The sequence below is a fragment of the Narcine bancroftii genome, chromosome 3 (genome assembly GCF_036971445.1).
Source record: "Narcine bancroftii isolate sNarBan1 chromosome 3, sNarBan1.hap1, whole genome shotgun sequence".
Lineage (NCBI taxonomy): Eukaryota > Metazoa > Chordata > Chondrichthyes > Torpediniformes > Narcinidae > Narcine > Narcine bancroftii.
The window spans coordinates 255,109,335-255,117,831 of record NC_091471.1 but is presented as its reverse complement, the minus strand read 5'-3'; the positions used below and the strand labels follow the sequence as shown (position 1 = coordinate 255,117,831).

General features: G+C 46.6%; 1 long non-coding RNA gene across 1 annotated transcript; it reads right to left on the bottom strand.

Moving 5' to 3' along the window:
* Positions 1-2,191: 2,191 nt before the first annotated feature.
* Positions 2,192-6,697, bottom strand: LOC138756460 (uncharacterized). The gene is made up of 4 exons (XR_011353082.1): positions 6,567-6,697; positions 3,675-3,859; positions 3,175-3,322; positions 2,192-2,604 (listed from the first exon to the last, which is right to left on the bottom strand). It is a non-coding gene; the product is annotated as an uncharacterized lncRNA (long non-coding RNA).
* Between the last annotated feature and the right edge of the window lie 1,800 nt (positions 6,698-8,497).

Sequence of the window (8,497 nt, the reverse complement as noted above, 5' to 3'; positions counted from 1 at the left end):
GGCCCCGTGCAGGATCTCTGTACTCCAGGACTCAAATCCTCTTGCCATGAACACCAACATACCATTCGCCTTCCTCACTGCCTGCTGCACCTGCAGGCCCACTTTCAATGACTGATGCACAGCAACACCCAAGTCTCTCTGCATCTCCCCTTTTTCTAAACAGATACCATTTAGATAATAGTTCTCTTTCTTGTTCTTACCTCCAAAGTGGATAACCTCACATTTATCTGCATCTGCCACGCCCTGGCCCATTCGCCTAACTTGTCCAAATCACTCTGCACCCTCTTAGTATCCTCAGCACAACCAACCCTTACATCACTTACATCACTCTCTCCTGTTGATGAATAGATACAAATTCGATAGGGAAGGCAAGAGAAATAGATGCATTGCATTACAAAACCCCAACCACTAATATGAATCTGTATTACACTTCGGAACAATTAAACAAGCCATTTAACCCCTTTGCCATCCTGTTGGACCACATTTGATCTGTCTCTACTTACCCAAGCTCCAGTATTTCTCAACCTGTGGTCATCCTATGCTCTATGTGGTTGTTATGAATGGATTCAACAATGCGATAGAGACAAATATTACCAATATAGCGACCAAGTAATATGTAAAATGAGACTGTAAATTTTAATACACTGGCCAACAAAATTTTCAAAAGGTTTGTTTCCTGAAAAGAAATTGGGGATAATGATAGACAACTTCAAGATGAACACAAAGATAATTTCAGATTTGCTGTATCACGTAGGAAGTTAGAGAAAACTTTATTGCATTTAGAATGTCTAATCACATATTGATGCTGACACATTGCATTAGTTCAATTGACCTAAAAATGTTTTGCCGCTGATTTTCGTTTGTACTCAACATCTGATGCCTCTGGTGTCGGTGTCCAATGATAGTCGGCCTTCATTGATGGATCCCACTTGGTCCTGATACCACTGACTGCAACAAGATCAGCAGGGAAGACGTCCAAGTGCGAATGCAGAAAATGAATTTTCAAGGACAATTTTCGTGGTTTTGTCTGCTTGAAGCTGAGTTGTCAATCAGCTGGATCTAGATTGATGCTCTGTAATTAACAAGAAAATTCTCAACATCATCTTTAAATTCAAGCATGCCCTGGCATAAGACAACATTTCCATAGCACCTGCACGGAGTACATGCCCAGGAAGTCTTGGATTGACCAAAGCAACTTGCTTAGTGGGCAATATGCTAGTAGACTTAAAATATGATGGGAAATCACAAAAACAGAATATGTGATAGGAAAATGTGAAGGTAATTTTTCCGATTAGTGTTCTAAAATGAATAAAATACATCCAAAAATGTTCAGGAAGAAAAATCTTCATGGTCCAATATTACCAAAATTCTCAAAAAATTTTACCACAAAAAAATTTGCGGTAATCTGGGAAGGAGTTCACCAGCCCTCAACACCCCCTCTCTCCACAATGGTGGTCCATTTTTATATGTGATCCATGGTAAGTGGTCTATGAGAAGAAAAATTGTTGACAATTACTGCTCTCTGCCAATATGGTTTCACGATCTAAATACCTTTCTCAAAAGTCTTTCAATATCAAATTTAAAATTTCATTCAACCTTTAACCTCAAAATATTTTGGGGAAACCGTTCCAGACTTCAATTGTGGATTGGAAAAGAATATTTTCCGACATTAATCTGGGGCGATCTGCCGGTTACTCCTCCTTGGTTCTAGATCCGGTCACTGACTTAAATGGTTCTGAATGAGCCATGTCAAGACTGGCTGAGTAAACTTTGCAAAACAGTAGATATAATTCTCAAGATTGTTCAGTTTCTATAAAGAAATGTCTGGAGGTCAATCGACAGAGACGAACCTTTGAATCCCCAAGGTATAGAGGAACGTGGAACATTTGGGGGCGGCAGGGTTGGCAGTGACTTTACAGCACCAGTGATCAGGTTTGGGATTCGAATCCTGCGCTGTCTGTGAGGAGTTTGTACGTTCTCCCGTATCTATGTGGATTTTCCCCGGGGGCTCCAGTTTCCTCACACCATTTGAAACGTACCAGAGGTATAGGTCAATTGGGTATAAAGTTGGATGGCACGGACTCGTGAGCCAAAACGGCCTGTTACCATGCTGTATTTCTAAATTTTTTAAAATAAATTTAATGTCGAGATTACTGTGCATCAGTACCTAATAGTCAATCATGGAGGCTGATTCTGTGCTGAGTCAGAATTTATTGTCATGAACAAGACATAAAATTCATTGTTCTGCAACAGTGCCACGGTGCAAACATTCATATAAACCACCTTTCAAAAATTTAGTAAATATAGTGCAGGGAAAACAACAAGTCAAAGTCAGGCCATCTCTGTGGTTCATTGATCGTTCAGGAATCCGATGGCAGTGGGGAAGAAGCTGTCCTTGCGCTGCTGAGAGCTCATCTTCAGGCTCTTGCACCTTTTCCCCCCAATGGTAGCAGAGTAAAGAGGGCATGGCCTGGGCAGTGGGGTTTTTGAGGACAGAGGCTGCTTTTTGTTAGGACACCACCTCATGTCGATGTCCTCGATGGAGTGAAGACTGGTGTCCGTGATGTCGCAGGCAGGGCTGCCAGAGCTCACAGAAGTGCAGCTCTGTAAAAAGAAGGCAAAATTAATAAGCGGTCAATTTTAATAGTGGGTAATTTAACAGCGGCAACATATTAAATACAGGCAGGGTCAATGACATGCCCTCCCCCACCCCTCCCTGCATCCCCGCCGAATGCTATTCTGGACATACAAGGAAACTGTTTCATCCACGATTGCTACACTTGTCCTCCATCCTCATCCTACCCTTCGCTCTTAACTATACATTTCTGAATACAACATGGTTGGCGTCAAGGCCTTCCCATCGCCATTCGTTTTGATGAATTTTCCGCCTGCCACAGGCGCTACTTTGCATAGATACGCCAGTGCCTCTCCTCCTGGCAGTTACCCTAAAGCCCCTTTATTAGATTTGTTCTGACCCCGCACTCTGAATACAGGGGATTTGGCAGAAGCGGGTGTTGGGGAGAGGGGCCTGGTGGCTGGAGCGGGGGGGGGGGGGCGGGGTAAAATACTACTAATAACATTAAGATATTTGATTGTTTTTGGTGAGCTCCAGCACCTAAAAAATTAGTCCCCGGTCACTGGCTAAGTAAACAACACTCTGGAGTTTTCTCTTACCCTGAGTGTTGGCACCTCCGTACCAGACAGTGATGCAACCAGCTAGAATGTTTTCCACAGTACACTTGTAGAAGCTTCCGAGAGTCCTTGTTGACTTACTGAATCTCTTCACAAAGTAATGCCTGACTCTACAGTTACCTGAGAAAGCCTATAAACAGAAAGGAAGGAATGTTATCAGTTTTGCATGGAACTTCATCCATCATTAGGACCATAGCACACACTCGATCATTAATATTGTAGCACAAGGCTCCAGCTCAAAATTCATTTAAGGCTCAAGGTCCTTTTATTGTCATGTACATAAATACGCAAACTGTGTTTGCCCGGAAAAGCATGCAAAGGGATGCCATTGGCCCAGAGCTCCCACCACCACGAGACGGAGATTCCCTTCAGAGACACCGAGCGTCTGTGGATCCCGCCTTCCATGTTCCCGTGACCTCTGCAGCCGCGCATCCCCGCCCCCCCCCCCCACCCCGGTCCAGAGATGAATCTGAGTCTCCCACCTCAGCCCCTAATTCCCGACTCTTGATACGATCAGGTCAGCGCCCGAGGCCCTTCAGGAGATGTTGCGATGCTGCCAGCATTTACGCCTGTTGGACAGGGTGTGGGGGCAGTTGATTGGCTCTCAGCTGTGAGAGCCCATCGCTGTGGAAGTTTTTTTCTGTGTGTTCCAGTTTCCTCTCTCATCCTAAACACGAGCATATGCCTGAGTCAATATCCTACCATTATGCGCCCCAAACAGCTTTGGATGTCCACAAGATCAAGCAACCAGAGAAACACAAATACTTTCTCCCCGTGGGCTCTGCTCTTCCCTGGGCACCTCATCCTGCGCCCCTCCCTCTCCCTCTACTGGTGGGCCCCGCTCTCCCCCACGATCCCCCTCTCTTCCACTAAACCCTTCCTCCCTGACACCTCTTCCCCCACGGGCCCCTCATTCCCCCTGTACACCTCTATACCCTGGGCCTCTCTCCCCCACAGGCCTCTCCCTGGGCCCCTTTTCCCACCTCTGGGTGCATCTCTTCCTGGGCCCCTCTCTGGGTCCTGCCCCCTTTGGGCATCTCACTCCCTTAGCTCCTTTCTTCTCTGGGTCTTTCTTTCCCAATGGATCCTCTCTTCCATACGCCATCGCCCAGGGCCTTCTTCCCCATCTCTATCCTCCTCAGCTTCTCTGCCCCCATCCCTGACCTCCCTCCCTGCTCCTTCTTCCTGGATTATCTACCCCCTCCCCACCCCTGACCACCTAACCTCCCTCCTCCCCTCTCCTTTGACTAGGCCATCTCCCAAAGCTTGCAAGCTTGTCCCTCGAGAACCGCTCTGCGTCTCTCCTCTATCTCACTCCCTCCCATTCTGAGAGCAAAGCTGTCCTTCCTCTGCTTGCAGAGATCACATGCTCTTCCAGACAGCAAACTGTTTTTCAGACAAACTACTGCTGCATGTTGCTACATTGTTGCCTTTTGCAAATGACCATTCAGAAAATCTGGTGGATTATAGAGTTTGTGTGTGACCTGCTCTAATAAACCTCACAAATTATCTCCCAAACATCTCTACATACTCTGTCACAGTGTGTGAAGTTCCCTCTCATGTTCCCCCTAAACTTTTCTCCTTTCACTCTTAACCCATGTCCTCTGGTTTGTATCTCACTTCCCCTCAGTGGAAAAAGGCCATCTATATTTACTCTGTCTATCCCCCTCATAATTTTAAAAACCTTGATCAAATCTGCCCCATTCTTCTACTTTCCAAGGAATAAAGTCCTTTACACGTCATCCTTTCCCCCTTCTACTCCTCTATCTGCTCTGGCCCTCTGGTTCCCACCCCCCTGAAAATCTAGTTTAAACCCACTAGCAAACCTTCCTGCAACGATATTAGTTCCCCTTCCAGTTCAGAGGAAACTATCGGAACAGGCCCCACCTTCCCTAGAAGAGAGCTCAATGATCCAGAAACCTGAAACCCACCCTCCTGCACCATGTCTTCAACCACGTGTTAAGCTGCATTATCCTTCTATTTCTAACCTCACTAGAACATGGCATGGGCAGCAATCCTGAGACCATAATGCTGGAGGTCCTGTCTTCAACAATGTGCCTAATTCCCTGAACTTTCCTGCAGGACCTCCTCACTTTTCCTCCCCACATCATGGACCACGACATCTAGCTGCTCACCCTCCCTCCTGAGAATGCTGTGAACTCGATCTGAGATACCTCGGAGCTTGGCATCAGGGAGGCAACATACCACCCAGGATACACAATCTCTTCCACAGATCCTCTTATGTGTCCCCTTCTCCTCCCTTCCCTTCCTAGCCACTGGGCCAGACCCTGTGCCAGAGACCTGATCGCTGTGGCTTATCCCTGGTAGGTCCCTCACCTCAACAGTATCCAAAATGGTACACTGTTATTGAAGGGAACGGCCACAGGGGTGCCATGCACTGCCTGCCTGTACTCTTTCACAGGCACCATTCCATCGAGGACATCTACAAGAGGCAGTGTTTTAAGAAAACAGCCTCTGTCCTCAAGGATTCCCACCACCCAGGCCATGACCTCTTCATTCTGTAACCATCAGGAAGGAGGTACAGGTGTTTGACGATGAACACCCAGTAGTAAAAGGTTAGCTTCTTTACCTCCTCCACCAGATTTTCTGAATGGACATTGAACTATAGGCACAAACCCACTTTCTCTTATTTTTTCACTAATTTATTGATTTTTAAATGTAATTTTATAGCAATGTTTGCACTGTAACACTGCCACAAAACAAAAAGAATTTGTGACATGTTCATGACAATAAATTATGATTCTGTTTCTCAAAATGCCAGAACAAAAGAGTCTAAACAGCTTTGGATGTCCACAAGGTCAAGCAACCAGAGAAACACAAATACTTTCTCCCCCTGTGCTCTGCTCTTCCCTGGGGACCTCATCCTGCACCCCTCCCTCTCCCTGAACCTGTGGGTCCTGGTTTCCCCCAGGAGCCCCCTCTTCCACTAGGCCCCTCCTCCCAGACACCTCATTCCCCCTGTGCTCCTCTACACCCTGGGCCTCTGTTTCCCCCCCTCCTCCCAGGCCTCTCCCCAGGACCCTATCCCCTCTGGGCCATTTTTCCCACCTCTAGGCCCATCCCTTCCTGGACCCCTCTCTGGGTCATGCTACCCTTGGGCCTCTCACTCCTGGGCCTCTCTCCCCCCCTATCACCTTTCTCCTCTGGGTCTCTCTCTCCCAATGGACATTCTCTCCCATATGCTACTGCCCAGGGCCTTCTTCCCCACCTCTATCCTCCTCAGCTTCTCTCGCCACCATCCCTGACCTCCCTCTTCTCCTCCCCCAGCTTCTACCCCCACCTCCCACCCCCCCAATATACCCAGTATCATTCCATTCCCACAATTTGTTAAAGGATCCAAACCCAAAACTGACCCTGTCTCCCCACGGATGCTGCTTGACCCATTGGCCCTCAAGGTCCAGAAGCCGACATGTCGAAGTTCAGAGATGTCTGGTCTGTCAGGATGTTCGCACCTTCGTCAGGGCCACTCATTCAAGAGAAATCATCTCTGCTGATGAAGCAATCTGATTAATCATGATTAAAACCATGTAAAAACACAATGCTGGAGAAACTCAGCAGGTCAAACTGTTTTTTTTTAATGTAGCAAATATAAAGATGCATAACCAACGTTTTGGGCTTGAGACTTTCATCAAAGTAAGAGATTAAATTAGGTTGGAGGGAGGTGACCGAAAGTGATGACGTTAAAGATAATGATGGAGACGGTGGCTTGCTGTCCTGTGGTGGGGTCCTGTGGAAGAGACAGTGTCTGACAGTTGTCGTCTGGCCTTGGCAAGGTAGAGATCAGTGTGCCAGACCACAAAAGCACCACCTTTGCAAGTTTGGACATGAGATTGAGATTGTTGCGAAGGGGGTGGACGGCAGAGCATTCAGAGGAGGGAGGATGATGACCAGAGATGAGGTTAGAGAGAGCATTAAAGCCTGGGAAAAGAAAAACCATCTCTGATAACGGCTTGCCCATTTATGAGTTGCTATTCAAGCAAAGAAAAATATTTAATCGATGCAAGGAATATTAATGAGGCTACGTGGCAATCTACTTGCCAGCAGGCAAGCTGGCTCCTGAAATGGCGGATGCGCTGTGGGAAAATGCGGGAAATTGACCTGCATCCAACACAGGTTGATGATGTCACTTCCTGTCCATGTGACAGAAGCAGTGATGTATAAAAGCCTAGACTCCATCAACTTTCCCACATGTACATCAACTCGACCACATGTACAGCAATTCCACAACGTGTTTATAGTAGTTCAGTATAGAATACTTTGCCATAGCTGTGAAATAATATTATTTTACATATTCTTAATATCAAGCACTTCTCGAGCAGAGATGGAACTAATTAGGGACATTTTCCTTCTATGTCGTTCCATCAAGGCAGGTACAGGACTGGTCAGATACAGGGGTAAACTCTCCCATCAAGCATGCCTAGGGCAGGGACAGCATGGGTTCCATGCAAAGTCAAGCTCTCTGCTCAAAGCTTCATCAACAGCTCCCAGGGGGTGAAAAAATAAATAAGGTATGTACAGAACAAACACAGATTAGATGACTGCTTTGCCAAACTCCTGTGTGGTTCTAAACTGGAACTTCTCCAATGGTCACCAACCCCACACAGACATGTCCGTCCTCAGCCACACCCACTGTCAGCGTGAGGTCGAATGTGAACACAAACAACAACACATTCTCTTCCTCCTGGACAGCCTTAGACCCTAAAACATGAATATTGATTTCTTAAAATAATTTTAGGTAACCTCCCCTTACCCCACCCCCATCTCTATCTGGTTCCACATTTCTTTTCTGACTGCTGTACTTACATTTCTCTCACTTCCCCTCTCCCTCGTGCCCATAGTCTTCTCTCTCACCTCCTCCCCCCACCTCTTGTCCAATGACTAATCGTCTCTCAGCCTCTCCCCCATTTATTCCACCCTATTCTTTTGAGTTTAGTCGTGAGAAAGGGTCCCGACCCAAAAGGATGAGTTCCCCCAGCAGCTCATGGCTTGCTCAAGATTCTGGCATCTGCACCCTTTTGGGTTTCTCCGCGAAGACTGAAAGTCTCACGACATTGTCCCTTCCAGGGTAAAACAACGAAAGTCGGCCAACGGCAGGATTGGAGTCAAAACACAGAAATCCTGGAGGGACTCAGCATTCAGGAGATAAAGATATATAATTGGTGTTTTGGACCTGTGGAAGAACTGTGATGAAGATTGGCACTGCTACTCAATGAAAGAAAGTTCGTGCTGCAGTTTTGACAATGACACTAACATAGTTTGTGATTTAATACAGCGAGATATTATT